Consider the following 15,228-nt stretch of genomic DNA (forward strand, 5'->3'; position numbering starts at 1 on the left):
GAATAAAGGCATGTATAAGAAACTGCATCCTCTTCCCTTTTCAAATCCCATTCCTTTTCTCCATTTTCTCGGTTTCTTCAGTATGCATACAAGTATACTGGTTGATAGTGTTGAACTGAATAAGTCCATGGAGGTAAGTTCTGCATCTCATATGACATGGGTTGAAACGCTGCTGTGTTTGTAGGCTCTACATTATAACATACCGGAGTACCCAAGTGATCATAGGTAAATGTCTTTAGTGGTCTCCTTTCTCTCTTAGGCCATCTGTATTCCTGTCCTATTTCCCTGTCATTCTCACTCAATCTTACAGGTACATCTTCCATTTCATCAGGTCTTTCTACACGTTCCTCCTCCATCACATCAACTTCCTGTTGAGGTATTTCCTCATTTTCCATTACAACTTCTGTTCCATGGTCTCTTGCTCCCTCTTGACCAATTTCTTCCCTTTCCTTTCCAGGTTCACTGTGCAGAATAACTGGTAAGTTTCCACTTTTTAACTCTCCGTTTCCTTCCTCAGGTTGCTGTAACTGGACTTCAGGTAGGTATTCATTTCGCCAGTTTTCACACCGAGGTTGCTGATGATGGGCCACAGGTAGGTAATTATAGTAAGAATCATCTTCATCCTCGTCTTCTTCCGGGTCTGCTTCACATCTATTTACTGTTTTTTGTCTTTTCACTGGTCTCTTTGTCTTTTCTTCCATTTCAAGATCACTCTCCAATGGGAGATAATCACAAGGCATCAAGAGGTTACGGTGGAGAACGCGTGATCTTCCTTTACCCTGTTCTGGTTTCACTTCAAAAACCGGGCCTTTTCCTCCTATTTGACGCACCACTGTGTGTACACTATCTTCCCAATGGTTTCGCAGCTTCCCGGTTCCACCCCTAGGTGTCAAGTTCCTCACTAAGACGCGATCTCCAGGACATAACATAGAACCCCTCACTTTTTCATCATAGTTCCTCTTGTTTCTTCCTGCCACCTTCTTTGCCGTATTTCTGGTGATTTCCAATGCTTCCCGCATTTCTTGTCTCCATCTCTTTACATACTCTTTATAATCAGTAGTTCCGGTTTCTGATGTCAAACTGAACAATAGATCAACAGGTAATCTTGGGGACCTTCCAAACAGTAAGTAAAATGGTGAAAATCCTGTCACCTCACACTTTGTGCTGTTGTATGCAAAGATGAGTTTGTTGAGTGACTCTTTCCAATTCGTTTTCTGCTGTTCCGTCAACGTCTTCAGCATCTGAAGCAACGTTCGGTTGAAACGTTCAACTTGCCCATTCCCTTGGGGGTGATATGGCGTGGTCCTTGATCCAGCAACTCCACAACTTTTCTTCAACTGAGCAACCAGCTGGTTTTCGAACTCTCCTCCTTGGTCATGATGAATTCTTTCTGGGAACCCAAACTTCAGAGCGTAGTCATTAAACAACTTGTCAACAACAGTTTTTGCCGATTTTGAGGTAGTTGCATAGGCTTGTGCAAATCGTGTGAAATGGTCAACCACAATTAGAATATACTCATATCCTCCTTTACATTTATCCAAGTGTAAGAAGTCTATGGACACAAGCTCGAACGGGTGAGTAGTAACGATATTTTGGAGTGGTGCTCTGGCCTCCCTACATGGTTTCTTCTGTTTCAGGCAAACACAACTCTTGGTGACATAATGCTCAACATCATTTTGTATTTGTGGCCAATAGAACCTTTCTCTAATTAAAGACATTGTTCGATCAAGACCTTGATGACCCATGTTATCATGTAATGCTCTCAATACATGCTGCTTGTACCTTGCAGGTAAGACTAGCTGTGTCTGGGTATTCGTCTTTCTACGGAGGATGCCATCGTATCCCAAGAAAAGTTTGTCCCAACTGCGCAATAAGCATTTACTTTGTGCACTCAAGGTCTTAAACAGATGCCCTGTTGGCTTTTCATTGGACAGTTTATACTGTAGAACAGGTCCAATGTGGTCATCGTTTTGTTGTTCTTTTCTGATCTCCTCCACAGGTAATGGCTCGCATGCATGCTCAAACTCCATGGTGTCGTCAAGAGAAATCATTGCAGTCCAAGAGATGTTGTGTGGTGCTTCAACAGATTGAATGGTTGCTTCGACACAGTCAGATGGCACTTTTTCAGTGTATGTCTTTATTACACTTTCAATGTTCAGTGGCATTCTGGATAGGGTATCTGCATCCACATTTTCTTTGCCAGGCCGGTACTTGATGTTAAAATGGAAATCTGCGAGTTCCGCCACCCATCTACATCCTGTCGCATTCAGCTTTGCACTAGTCAAGACGTAAGTAAGTGGATTATTGTCACTATACACTGTGAAGGTTGGAGCATAGTACAGATAATCCTTGAATTTTTCAGTGACAGCCCACTTCAGGGCAAGGAACTCCAATTTCCCTGAGTGGAGGTGATACTTCTTTTCCGCGGCTGTCAGGGTTCGAGATCCATAAGCGATAACTCTGAGCTTTTCCGCTTGCTTTTGACATAGAACTGCCCCAAGACCCTGATTCGATGCGTCAGTATGAAGTATGAATGGCTGTGAGAAGTCCGGGAATGCAAGTACTGGTGGTTCAACTAGACAATCGATCAGTCCCTCCATTATCTCTTGGTGTTTGTCTGTCCACACAATCGGCCTGTGAGATGGCACTCCCCTTTTCTTTCCTTTAGCCTGTTGATTACATATCTCCTTGGAATTTTCCTTCTCTTTCTCTGTTTCCTTTAGCAGGTCATACAGCGGACTCGCAATTCTGAAGAAATCCTTTATATATTGTCGATAGTAGCTCAACAGACCCATGACTGCTCTCAACTGTCCAACTGTGCTTGGTCTTTTATCTTTCAGACTTCTCACGGCAGCTGTATCAGCCGGGTCCATCTTACTCCCTTCCGCTGAGACAATCCTTCCAAGGTATCGCACCTCACGTTTAAATAGTTCGCATTTGCCAGGTTTTAGTTTGATTCCATACTGTCTCAATCTTTGCAGGACTTTCCTTACATCGTTCACATGATCTTCAAAGGTTTTACTGAACACTAACGTGTCATCCAGATAATGAACACATATGTTGTCTCTTAGCTCATCTAAACACTACTCCATGCAGCGTTGGAAAGCTGAAGGAGCATTCATAAGGCCGAAATGTATCCGAATCCACTCATATAAACCCCACGGTGTCACAAAGGCTGTTAATGGTCTACTCTCCTTGGCCATGAAGCCCTGATGATATGCTTTACCTTGGTCCAGCAGCGAAAACCAGGAGTTCCCCCCCAAACTGTCCATAATGTCTTGGACCCGGGGAATGGGCTGTCTATCAGGATGTGTTTTCCGGTTCAGCTCTCTGAAATCGATACACAAGCGTAAGCTGCCATCTTTTTTTCGGACACATACAACAGGTGAGGCATATGGTGAATTTGATTTCTGCACCCATCCTTGTGCAATGAGATCATGCAGGTAGTTTTTCATCTCTTGGTAGAGGGGTTTAGGCACTGACCGGTAAGTGCGGGCAACAGGATTTGTGTCTTTCAGTGAAATGGCAAGTTGTAGTTTCTCGATACAGCCTATGTCATTGTCAGATTGAGAAAATGAAGCTGCTTCTCTTTTAACATTTGCTGAACTATTTGTCTTTCAGACTCACTGAGATGGCTCAAATTGACTGGCGGAACCCAGGCGACATCTGAAGTATTGCTGGTTTCATTGTTGGTTTGACTGACCATCACCGAAGTTAGACCAGGTCCCTCAAAAGTGGCAGTTGGATAAACAGCCTGTATGGGTTGCGCTGTACCTATAACCATCTTGCCTGCTAACAGTAAGTCATGATCGGTAGGGTTCTGAACGCTGACAACTATGTGCGTTGTATGTCGCCGCAAGGTTACTATTGTCTCACAGAACTCCAATCCCTCTGTCCACTGTGGATTCACGTCAGGCTCAAAAATGAGCACTGTGTCATGCTTTGGTCTGTATGTCTGTATTCTACATTCCACTTGTACCGATGTATGTTTGGGCACATGAACATTTTCTTTTGTTGTTGTGACAGTATATTCACATGGTGTTTCAGCATGGATTTGTTTGATGAAGGCTTGAACTGTTCCGGCACTAGGACAGTCTGTTTTCTGGAATTCACTTGTGATTGGCTGCGTTATTCTCCCAGTGTTCACCAATTGCTCGATCACATTATATCCGACGATGGGATGACGAAGCTGACTTCCACTCATCACTAACACAGGTACTATAAGTTCTTCTGTTTCCACTTCATTTAAGGCCAAACCAAAACTTACTTCCATCCATCCAATATAAGGTATTTCCTGTCCGTTTGCCGCCACTAGCCGAAGTCCTTCAGGTGCATCAATTACCTCTGCCACATTTCTCAATCTGATGTTTGGCAAATGCTCACTCTTCCACTGTTCATCCACTATACAAACTTGAGATCCTGTATCCCACAACACATCAACTAGCAGCCCTTGAAGGTAACACGGCACTAAACACTGCTTTCCTACAAATGCAGCACATGTAGACTTGTCGGCTTTGCATGTCTTGCTGTGCATTGTAGAATTTGTGTGTACTCTTGCTGTCTGGTTACATTGTTTTACATGAACTGTCCAGTGTTTAGCTTGACATGTTTTTGAACAATACAATGTTCGTTTACAGGCAGCACATTGTTGCAGTCGAAAGTCTGAGCCTGTGATACCACACTGTGCACATCTTTGTGGGGACATTGCTGAATATCTGGTCACTCCTCGTCCCGCAGTCGTGACCCTGTCCCGTTTAACGACTGCTCTCTGTACATCATTGAGCCTCGTGCTCTACAACCAGCCACAAAATGGTCATTACTGCCACATCTATAACAGTGACTACAGTATACATCTAATCCGCTTTGCTGACATGCCAGACATTTTCTCAACCGAGTTGAGGGAGGATGATAGCGTTGTGCAGGGAGCCACTGTGGCTGCTGATATGCCCCCATTCTCCTGTCATATTGCTGCGCATAACGTTGAGGTGGGTACTGAGGCTGGGGTGGGTACTGAGGCTGAGGTGGTGGCATGTTGGTTGGTTCCCTTCCATTGGCAGAAAACTGCGTGGACATGATCTGAGGTTGTAGAATAGATTCTTTAATTTGAGACACCTCTGCACTGAGATCCTTCAACAATGCCATGTCAGACCGCATTTCCTTTAACTCACTCAAAATGTCAGGTTCAACTTTCTCTGTGTTTTTGTGGCACTGTGTCTTTCCTTTCTATTCAACAGCAACTTCATTAACCTGCACTGGAGTCACTTTGGTGTGTTGATATATCAGCTTCTTCTTGTTTTGCCGCTCGGTTTCATTTGCACAAGCAACATTGACTTTATCAAAAAGAATTTCATCACTCACATCAATGGTCGTCAAGTAAGGTTGCAGATCACTTCTGATACTGTCATTTTGTAAGCCAGTAAGAACAGTGTGGAGAAACATGCTCTGAACTAGGTTTGGGTCATATTTCAAACTGGATTCAGCTTCCTGGGATGCGAACAGGATCTTTTGCCTCAAATCAAGACACCGAACGAGGAAACTTTTTGGGGTCTCCTTACTATTCTGCACTTCGGAGGTAAGTTGTTTGTACAATTCAGTTGCGCCTCTTTCCTGATAATGTGCTCTCAGTATACGTCTCAGCACAGGAAGGGTTAAATTTGGTTTTCCTTCCAGGTAAATACGCAGCTGCATGCCTGGTGCGATTGCTCTTATTACTGCATCCACTATTTCAAGCTCTGATACTCCCCTGCTCAATCCATGTTCGATTTGATGCGCCAAACTTGAAAAGGTGAGTTTATCTTTTTGACCAGGTTCACCTATTTGTCCTGCTATTTTGAATTCTCTGTTCCAGGGTGGCATGACTGGTCTGTGTGTCATGAACTGCAGATCGGAGCTTGTGTCTGGCTGTACATTTGGACTTGGCAATGGGGAATAACTCTGTATAGTACTTATGTTCTGTTGTGTACCTGCGTGTTGTTGTGTGTGATTAGCTGCTCTCTGTTTTTGCATTATTAACTTTTGTAATGCTGATTGTAATGTGTCAATTTCTTTTTGCAGTTTTTCCTGTTCTGTGTTTTCTGCTACTGGATTTACATTCACACTTTTAGTGGTTGGTGCTGTCTGTCTTTCTGAATCACTACTTTCATTAACCCTCTGGACTTCACAGATTTTATCTTTAATACACAAAAGCTCTGCCATACCCTCATCTTCAAGCTCCTGTAATGCCTCTCTCTCAATGTGTCTCACAATTAAAGAAATAAAAAATGACCGGCTTTTGCTACTGACATGTTCACATTTAATTCCTAGGAATTCACACAGTCCGATTAAATGTTCTCGTGAGAGAGCATATACTGCTCCTATCACCTCAAGCTTCAGATCCTCTACTTGATCCATGAGTTACTCAGTCTGGGTGTGTGCAAAGTGAAAGAAGAAATGCCTTTAGCAGGCTGGAATCCTGCAGCGCTCCTGGTATTGAAAATAAACCTCAGATTGCTAGCACTTTCCTTCCTGGCTCGACACGGACACCTTCACTTCACTGGTCACCTGGGCTGAGTAGAAGACTGAATGGCACTGGAGAAGGACTGTCGTCACTGAAAGCCAACTCGCACTGCATTCAAATCCTCGCTGGGGCCTCCAAAATGTAGCACCCTGACCGCCTGGTTAGGGGAGATAAAGAGTCAATAAAAGACACAGGACACGGAGCTGCTGCAACATCATCTGAGTCTCTGTATTGTCTGACATTAATGCAAATATTTATGCATTCTCATATATCAATGAAAGATATATAACAACAGATTATCTGTTTAGAGAAAACACCATATACAGAAAGAAAACAGAATTACTCACATACAGCTTCTGAACAGGTACTCTTTCCACAAATTAATCAAATAATTTCAATAGAAACTTGAATTACAACAAACATTAATAATGCTATGTGCTGTATATGGCATATAATATTCACATATAGTACTTTGTCTCAACATTTTAAACATATATACCATTTACCATAGCTCAAGAATTATAACATGTAAGCCAAACACACATATTACACACACAAACACATATTACACTTTCTCCTATGAACCAACAGATTACTTTTCTTAAAGCACTGTCATCTGTAACCTAACTGTTAAATTAGTTCTCAAACACCAATATGATATTAGTTTACATTGAGTTTCACATTTATATACTCCGTTTTTCACATTTATATTACCATATGGTCTCTGAAATCAGTTTAACTTTCATCAGTGATACACGTGCCACACACGCGGTTAACTTAAACGAACTTTTAGACACGTATATTTAAACAATTGATACACTTTACACAATGACACTTGCCATTTACCACAGCTTTTACGTATATAAAGTGTATTTAATTACAATTACTCATCTCATACCTGGTTAGGGGAGATAAAGAGTCAATAAAAGACACAGGACACGGAGCTGCTGCAACATCATCTGAGTCTCTGTATTGTCTGAGCAGCGCGCCCCCTCCCCCTACAGGTGAAAGTCCCCAGGCAAAAATAATCAAATGATCGATCATCAATAGGCTAGGGATACCAATCGCCAACATCATGTGGCATGATGATGTACGAGCAGTGATCTCCGAATTTTGAAATACTAATGTCCGAACTACGCCACCCGGGATACCCGGGAAATCTTAAAGACACACAGGTCCAATGGTCAAGGATGGGGTGAGAAAGACAAACAATAATTTACCCAAAATATAATTTATTTTCATAGACAACAGGTAGAAAAATATGATATTGTTGAAGTTTACACAAAAAAACAAAATCACATCTACAAGGGGAGATCGCCTGCAGGGGTTGGAGAGTCACCACACACTTAATATATAATACACTCGTGAAAACACCACAAAATTTCCACACAGCAAATTGTGTAAACAAACTCAGGCAATCTCCACTTTGTAGATGTGAACAACTTCAATACACAATTAAACATAAGACCACATACAAAAATAACAAAAGAAAATAACATTGGTGATCCATCATACAGGCGACCACAATTCCTGTATCTGGGTATACGTCACAGGCAGGGCTGAACTCAGATGACAATGTAGTTGTTGTAGGTACTTCCCAGCCCAAACCACCAACTGAATGCAGTCCGACAAAGAGTCAATACTGTCGCCACTTTACGGACCCAAATACACAAATGGAATAAAACAAACTCAGGCAAAGCAGCAATGTAGTCACATCCAAATGGGTTTACATTCCACGTAACATGGGATTACCAAGACCCTTAGACACGGCCATGTTTGGATATCAAGAAAGATAACGAAGTCTTCACGGCGTATCACTCATCCAAAAATGGTTACAAACACACACGACACTAAACGTAACAAACAATCAGTCTCTAGTAAAATCAAAAGTATCAGACATCACAGTAAACAAAACCCACCTGCCACAAACGTAGCAATGCACTGCCATCAAAAGCCATCAGATAAGCCGCTCATTTGAAAAGACCGCTTGATGGAGAGGGTGATAAATGACGCTTCAAGCGCTACATTACTAGGCCTTTTATGCCTTGTAAAACAGGCTCTGATTGGTTCAGATTAACATGAAACCAACCAATGAGAAATCAACAACTCCTACCCCTTGGGAAACATGCCCTGATTGGTTCACACGTTTAAAAGAAACCAACCAATGAGCACCTGGGCTATACGCCACTTCACTACAATCACAAACAGTATGCATTAAGGACATTCAATTAATTTTCCAATGATAACAATGTCACAGGTGACGTTTTAAATGAACGACGGGCGGAACCCGGCTTCCACATCTTATTTGGACGACGGGCGGAATCCGGCTTCCACACTTCATATCCGGGGTTTCCCCAAAGGCAAAATTAAGCCTGATCACGCTCAGGTGGGGCAAATTAACACAGCGGTTGCTAATAGGCTAACGAGGAGAAGAGTCAGGGTATAAAGACACCTTTGCAGACATCAAACGGGGTGCTTGTGGTATACGTTGTGTACGTTGTGTTGCTGCTTTGCAGACGGACCACGCTGGTCGGATCGCTCTCCTGGGGAAGAGAGTAAAAGACAGTCAGCGGACGAAGGGATATTGTGGAGTTTACGTGAGAAGGAGTGGACATAGAGCCATCGAGAGCACCGTGAACAGAGGTTATTGGCAACCAAGCGTGAGTAACCGTTGTGATACTTCTCTGTAAACGTCTTGTATGAAGAATTATCCTGGTGTGTGTTCTTGTGTTTCGTGAGGTCCCTGGCCCCACTGGAGAGGAGAGCGTGGGTGAGCCGCGGTCGACCAGAAGCACGGACGAAGCACCGCCCGCCAGTAAGCCAGTGGCCCTGTGGGAAAGAGGAAGTGCAGGTGAGCCAGGGAAGTGATAACCGACACGCCGGGCCTGTGAATACCATACATCTCTCCCTCCTTTGTGATCCAGTTGTTGCCCAACCAAATCTCTCGAGGTCGTCGTGGTCAGGTGGCAAGGACGATCTAAAATTCACGTGACGTGGTATAAGAGTGCTGTGGGTGAGTTTCACTGATTGATGGTGTTTACGCTTGACTTGCTGTGCGTATGCTGTGCTTGTAGCGTTCGAACTGCCCAGCCTCCGACGAGACACGAGATGGTGACACCTGTTGTGGCCTGAATCCTATAGGGAGAGAGAGAAAATCAAGCCTTGTGCCCGGGGTGTGACAACGAGAGCTTCGTCTACTACCTGAACCAGTGGAGCTCCGTGTGGGAACGAGGATCCCCCGGCACTGTGAGTAACCCAGCCTGTGAAATAACCTGTTCTGTGCTTATAGCAACAACCTACCTGAACCAGTGGAGCTCCGTGTGGGAACGAGGATCCCCCGGCACTGTGAGTAACGCAACCAGTGGAATAACCTGTTCTGTGCTTATAGCAACAACCTACCTGAACCAGTGGAGCTCCGTGTGGGAACGAGGATCCCCCGGCACTGTGAGTAACGCAGCCTGTGAAATAGCCTGTTCTGTGCTTATAGCAACAACCTACCTGAATCAGTGGAGATCTGTGTGGGAACGAGGATCCCCCGGCACTGTGAGTAACGCAACCTGTGGAATAATCTGTTCTGTGCTTGTAGCGGCTACCTACCTGAACTAGTGAAGCTCCGTGTGGGAACGAGGATCCCCCGGCACTGTGAGGAACGCAACCTGTGGAATAATCTGTTCTATGCTTGTAGCAACTACCTACCTGGACCAGTGAGGCCCTGTGTGGGAACGAGGATCCCCCAGTGCTGCGAGCATCAGTGGAGTGTTTGCCCTGGTCTGACTGTGTTCGATTCTGCCTCCAGGAGAAGCGGAGCGCGCCACGGGTTGCTGGGCCAGAGCCCCGGCCCCCAGTCTTCTCCCCAAGTGGCCCTGGAGGCAAAGAAGAGCCACATTAGTTTTAAAGTTCCCTTTTTCCCTTCCCCCTTTCCCCTTTTTAAATATTTAATAAAGCTGGTTTTAATTATAGTATACTCGTCTGTCTGGTCATTGGGGTGGTCTTGGGAAACTCCTCGAGGTGGAAGAGTTAAGAGGGGTGTGGCCCAGTAGCATATTCGGGTCCGCCCCCGGGGTGTGACAGATTTGGCGTAGTCGGCAGGGTTCCACCTCGAGTTGAGCGACCAAGGTCCTCCAATGGCCGACGACGAGTTGCCCGAAGCCCCGCCCCGTGTTGTGCCTGAAAGGCCAGAAACCCCACCCCGTGTTGTGCCGGAAAGGCCGGAAACACCACCCCGTGTCATGCCCATGTTCCTGGGAAACCCCTGGGTGCAGAAGTATACTGGGGTCGAGTCCGAGGTTCATTTGACGGAGTGGAGAGCCCAAATCGAGTATTTGGCCGGCCTTCAAGGGCTGAGTGCCAGTCAACAACAGCAGTTTGTATTAAACTCACTAGGAGGAGAAGCCCGGCGAGAAGTACAGGCGCCCCCGAAGCCGTTCGAGCCACCGCCCAGACCATCTTCCACTTCCTCACCGAGCAGTATGGTGATACCACCCCTGTGGCCGTCCTGAGGGCGCAGTTCTTTAATTGTAAGCAGGGCCCCCACCAGTCCATTCGAGCCTTCGCCCTGAAGCTGCGCGAGCAGTATACACGCCTACAACGACGACGAGATCATGGGATTGGAGATGAGGAGACCCTGTTAAGGGACCAGTTCCTGTTAGGGCTACGGGAGGGCCCCCTACGACAAAATCTCCGAGTGCAGTTTAGACGAGACCCTGAGCTTACGTTCGATGACCTGAAAAAGGAGGCCATGGCCTTGGAAGGCGACCAAGCGGAAGCCAAGGAGGCCCCCGTATGTGCAGCAGTGAGTGGCCCGGCGGCAGCCTCGAAGGTATCAGACTGGAAACAAACATTGAAGATGGAGCTCTTAAAAGACGTGCGAGATCAGATGGCCGAGCTAACCAAGGCCCTGGTAGGGGAACTGCGCCTAGGGCCGGGAAGGAAAGAAGAAGGGCCCGCCCCCCGAGAACGGACGTACTCTGAGCGAGGCCGGGATGGGATGAGGCGGCCCTGGCAGGTGAGTCGGCCTAGGTTCGAGTGGGACGAGCAAGGGAGGCCCATTTGTAATCGGTGTGGGACCGCCGGGCATGTGAGCAGGCAGTGCGGACCACGAAGAGCCTCCGAGGGGGGTTTTTAAGACGACCGGTCACAGTGGGTCATGTGGTCGGCGCCCCCCAGAGTGACCCCCATAGAAGAATGGAACCCAAGGACGGGATGATTGGGCTTAGCCCAATAGTAGAGGCCCAGGTATGTGGCACCACGGTGCGCTGTCTCGTCGACACTGGTTCTCAAGTGACTTTATTTTCAGAAAGCTTGTCCCATGAATTATTTGGAGCCCACCCCGCACACAAGGTTGAAGCGCCCTGGCTTACCCTGAAGGGGGCGAACGGTTTAGAGATCCCCTACATTGGCTATCGACTTACCGACTTTGAATTGTATGGAGTACGAGTTCCGCAGAAGGGGGTCATCATTGTACAGGACCATTGCCTCGGCCGTCATCGAGCCCTCTTGGGTATGAATGTCCTCTCGGAGTGTTGGGAGGAGCTATTTCGGGCTAGGCCCGTTCAGACAATACCGAGGGCCGAGCGGCCAGGCTGGGAACGAGTAGTGGCCGACTGCAGGCGAGTGCAGCTGGCTAAGAACCAAGATGGCCGAGAAGAGGTTGGTCGAGTAGCATGTCGATTCGCATTGTCGGTGCCAGCAGAGAGTGAAGCCATAGTGTGGGCCAGGGTGCCACAACAGCGTCGAGGCTCTGAGAGCTGGGTGTTGGTGGAACCTCACGAAGACTGCACACAGGTGAGGGTGGCCCGAGGACTGACGGTAGTACGACGAGGCCGAGTGCCAGTGAAGGTCTGTAATGAAAACCCCTACCCAATACACTTACACAAGCACCAGCGGCTGGTGACGGTGACGTCGGTCGAGGGACATCAGGTGCGGGACAAGGAAGATGTGAGTTTCCGGCGAGTGCACCCTGCAGTAGTTGAGGTAGCACTAACGCAAACCGTAGGAGCGTCTAGGACGAGGGAGAACAAGGTACCGGCCCACTTGACAGGGGACTCCTTACGAGGAGAGGACCTGGAGCAGGAACAAGTGGAAGAGCTACAGAAGCTACTGAAGAAATGGCAACATGTGTTTTCCACCCATGATGAAGACTATGGTTGCACGACGGTAATACGACATAGTATCCCTACGGGAGAAGCTGCACCAAGTCGGGAGCGGTACCGACCAATACCCCCCACCCTATATACCGAAGTGAGGACCCTTTTGCAAGGTATGCTAGAGCAGGGGATCGTGAGAGAGAGCAGTAGCCCATGGGCGGCACCGATAGTGCTTGTCCAGAAGAAGACCGGGGCCTGGAGGTTCTGTGTGGACTATAGGAAGTTGAACAGCTTGACCAAGAAAGACGCGTTTCCCTTACCTCATATTGAGGACTCCCTGACAAGTTTGACCAAGTCTGCCTGGTATTCCACCTTGGATTTGGCCAGCGGGTACTGGCAGGTACCGGTTGAGGAACGGGACCGAGAGAAGACCGCCTTTACCACGCCATTTGGTCTTTTTGAGTGGGACCGGATGCCCTTCGGTCTTTGCAACGCCCCCGCCACCTTCCACAGACTGATGCAACGATCTTTGGGAGGTCAGTTAATAGAATCTGATCTGGTATACCTTGATGACGTGATTGTGTATTCCCCAGACTTCGAGACTCACTTGCAGCACCTGGAAAAGGTGTTCCGAGAGATGGAGAGGTATGGGTTGAAGTTGCAACCGGAGAAGTGCCACCTGCTGCGCCGTAAGGTGCAGTTCCTGGGACATGTGGTGAGCGCAGCTGGTGTGGCCGTTGATCCCGGGAAGGTATCGGCAGTTCGGGACTGGGAGGTCCCCAGGACTGTAAGGCAAGTGAGATCATTCTTAGGCTTTGTTGGCTACTACCGACGATTTATTAAAAGGGTTCTCTAAGATCGCCAGACCCTTGAACCAGCTGCTGGTCGGGACGGGACGACCACGGGGACGAGGATCCCCCACGGTGGGATGGACCCCAGAATGTGAGACGGCCTTTAGGGTCCTGAAGCAAGAACTTTTACAAGCCCCGATTTTGGCGTACGCTGACTTCTCTCAACCCTTCCTACTCTATACAGATGCCAGTAATCTGGGCCTGGGAGCGGTGCTTGCGCAGAAACAAGATGGAGTGGAACGGGTGATCGCCTATGCCAGCCGGAGCCTCCATCCCGCGGAACGAAATGATGCAAATTACAGTTCTTTCAAGCTCGAACTGCTGGCGCTGAAGTGGGCCTTGAGCGAGAAATTCAAGGATTACCTCTGGGGAGCCAAGGTAACCGTGGTCACCGATAACAACCCTCTTGTACATTTGCAGACAGCCCGGTTGGGAGCAGTAGAGCAGCGATGGGTGGCCCAGCTAGCCAATTACGACTACCAGCTGCAGTACCGGCCGGGGCGGGAGCACACCAACGCAGATGCCCTCTCCCGGTTGCCAGCTAGGGCCGATTCGAGGGGCCCGGCCCCATTCGAGGGAGAACAAGGAGAGGAAGGACTGATTGTCGGCGTAGTGGAAGCGCCTGGGAGCCAACGGGAGGCAGCACCTGTAAGTTGGGGATGGGACCCCCAGCGTTGGAAGGCTAGACAGCAGGAGGATCGAGAGCTGCGGAATCTGAGCGAGTGGCTTCGGCAGGCCCGGCGACCGACCCCCGCCGAGAGACAAGCCCAGACAGAGGTGGGTCGAAAAATACTGGGACAATGGGAGAAATTGAAGTTGCGTGAAGGTGTATTGTGTAGGGCCATACGGGACCCGGGGACCGATGAGGAGGTTAGCCAGATTGTGGTACCGGCCAGCCAAGTTCGGGCACTGTTAGAGGCCTACCATGACCAGATGGGACATCAGGGGCAGGAACGCACCATGTCGTTGCTACGCCGACACTTCTATTGGCCAGGAATGGAGATTTCCGTGAGTACGTTCATTCAAGCATGTCCCCGATGTACTCTGTTTAAATCCCGGCAGGAACCCCAAGCACCGATGGTCCCGATCCTCGCAAAGGCCCCCCTCCATATTGTGGCGATGGACTATCTGACCCTGAGTCGTCCCAAGGACCGGTACCAGAACATCTTAGTGGTGACAGATTTGTTCACCAAATACGCCTGGGCTATCCCCACCCTCGACCAGACAGCAAGTACCACAGCCACAGCATTATGGAGGGCAGTGTTCCAGCCATTTGGGTGCCCTGAGTTCCTGCACTCGGATCAGGGCCCGAACTTCGAGTCCCGCGTCATCCGAGAGCTATGCCAACTGTACGGGTGTGTAAAGACCCATACGACCTCGTACCATCCCCAAGGAAATGGAGGATGTGAGCGCTTCAATCAGACCCTGTTGAATCTGCTGGGAACTCTGGACCAGAGACGCCAGGATGATTGGGTGAGTGCTTTGCCGAATCTATTACAAGCCTATAATAACAGCGTGCACAGTACAACGGGGTATGCCCCCACGTACTTAATGTTTGGAAGACACATCCGCTTGCCCACAGATCTCCTATTGGGAGCAGCGGGAGGTGAGAGAGAAGGGAACGTGACCGAGTGGGTGGGACGACACCACCACCGTCTCCACTTTGCCTACGAGCAGGTCAATAAGAAGATCCAGGCAGCCGGGGAGAAGAACAAGAGGTTGTATGATAGGACGGCGCGGGATGCTCCCCTGCTCCCCGGAGAAAGGGTACTAGTCCGGGACAATCGGCGACTAG

The sequence above is a fragment of the Misgurnus anguillicaudatus genome, chromosome 14 (assembly GCF_027580225.2).
Source record: "Misgurnus anguillicaudatus chromosome 14, ASM2758022v2, whole genome shotgun sequence".
In the NCBI taxonomy this organism is placed as follows: Eukaryota; Metazoa; Chordata; class Actinopteri; order Cypriniformes; family Cobitidae; genus Misgurnus; species Misgurnus anguillicaudatus.